This window comes from Psammomys obesus, unplaced genomic scaffold, assembly GCF_907164565.1.
Source record: "Psammomys obesus unplaced genomic scaffold, mPsaObe1.curated_primary_1811, whole genome shotgun sequence".
In the NCBI taxonomy this organism is placed as follows: Eukaryota; Metazoa; Chordata; class Mammalia; order Rodentia; family Muridae; genus Psammomys; species Psammomys obesus.
The window spans coordinates 388,292-390,636 of NW_026596356.1; positions in this window are offsets into that span (position 1 = coordinate 388,292).

Consider the following 2,345-nt stretch of genomic DNA (forward strand, 5'->3'; position numbering starts at 1 on the left):
GAAGGAAGGAAGGAAGGAAGGAAGGAAGGAAGGAAGGAAGGAAGGAAGGAAGGAAGAAAGGACTTCTACACTATAAAATGTCTACAAAAGGGACTGGTGGGATGGCCCCACAGGTAAAGTGCCGGGTAAAACTATTGGCTACACAGGCCAATAGTGTAGTGTAGATCAATAGTGTAGACCAAACTTGAATTTGATCTCATGATGAAAGGAGAACACTAACTCTCTAAAGTGGTCCTTTGAACTCCATAGGCATGCTGACTCTCTCTCTCTGTCTGTCTGTCTCTCTCTATCTCACTTACACACCATCACACACACACACAATCATACACACCATACATACACACACACATGTACATGGGTGCACATACACAAACCCTATACATACATACACACATACACACACACATACATACATACATACACCACATGAGCAAATTCTTTAAATTTCAAGGTATTGAGGACACCATATATTATGATTACATGGCTCCATCTGAGCAGACAAGCTATAGAAGCTTTAGAAAGACATAATGTCCAGATGGTACTTTACTTATAAAGGTTACAAAATTGAAATTGTGAATTCTCAAAGAGTAGCAACTGCTGTCTATCTCTAATTTGGGATTTGGACTATCCCAGGGAAGCCAGATTAGAATGCCACCTGCTGAAGCTTGGAGGACCAGGGAAAGCAAGATTAGGCTCCTGTGAGGGTGACCCCAGAAAGACAGAGCAGCTGCTGAGATTGCTGGGAAATCCAGCGGACCCAGGTAAAACCTGTCACTTCCATTCCTCATGAGTAGACACCCGATGTTACTGCTGCCTGCTGCCCAAATCTCAGGTATCTCAAGCAGCAAATGTCTACTTTAGCCTTGTCCAACACAAAAATAATGCACATAATTTTTAATTTTCTAATATTGGGGTTTAAAAATAAAAAGAAATCTGGGCAATGGTGGCATATGCTTTTAATCCCAGCACTCTAGAAGCAGAGGCAGGCATATCTCTGAGTCTGAGGCCAGCTTTGGCCTACAGAGAGAATTCCAGGACATACAGGGCTACACAGGGAAACCCTGTCGATAGACCTCAATTGGGATTGGCTGGTGCCCGTGGAGGTTCTGTGACTCCAGTCAGAACTTAGGTGCTTTTCAAACCTGTAGTTAAGCAACCTTATCTTCCCAGGCCAGATGTCTTGGCTGTTCTGATTGGTTTGCCTTTTTTTCTGTGGCTTTTCCTGTGACCCTTAGGTTTGTTCAAGAAAATGAAGTCTGTCATGGAGTTGGTCAGGCTCATTTAGCCAGGCTCTTTCAATGTCTTCTCTGTTCTCACTCCCTCCAGGTAGCTTGTTTTTAAACAACCAGTTTTCTCTAGAGTGGTGCTTTCCCACTGCCTTCTGAGTCACAGAGAATGACAACACAGTTCATCCCCATTGCTGACCTGTGTGTCAGAGGAATCTGTGAGCCAATCCTGCCTGTACTGTCTGCATCTCATCAGCAGAGCTGCTTTGCTTACCTCCTGGACAAGGCGTTGGCTTCCCCACCTCACCACCCTGCTAGGAGCCTGAAGGCTAGAGCTCCACTCACCTGGACTGGCTTCCTTCCCATGTCTCATACATCCCTTTCCCAGCACTTTCCAGCTGTTTGTGACTTGTCGAAGTGCTTCCTGTTCTTTCTAAAACAGATTATTTATTTGTATTATGTGAGTATTTCTACATCATGTGTGTCTGATCTCCGCAAAGGGAGTGTCAGGACCCTGGCACTGCAGGGTGTGAGCCACCGTGGGTACTGGGAACTGAGCCCATGTTATCTGCAGAAGCAGCAAGTCGTCTTCATGGTGAGCCATAAGCAGGTCAGGCAGAGGCAGCTGCCATCAATCTGGAGCTCTTCCACACTATTCTTCCAAGTATTGTACTGTCCTCTCTGGGGAACACCCAGAGAGGTAGCCACTCTCCCGACTTCTAACAGATTTGATTTTTTTTTCCCACGTGGGAGGTTTATTAGGGGAAGGGGGGAGAAGGGAGCAGAGACAGAGAAAGGAAGAGAGAGAGGGAGAGAGAGAGGAAGAGGAAGAAGAGAGAGCCAGATCTGATTATTGATAGAGCAAATTTGAAGGTATTTGTGCAGGATAAATCAATTAGCCCTCACAATCCTATTTCACCGTGACAGGGAAATCCACGTTAGGTTGTGTGAGATCACACTGCTGATAAGCAGCACAGATAGAATCCATCCCAACCTTCTTAGAGAAGCCAGACAGCAAAAATATCACAGCGGCTTCCAAAACAGCCTGAACCCAGTAACATGGATTTTCTCGGATCAGAAGCACTGTGTCAGGAATGGTAGCAAGTACCTGTAACCCTG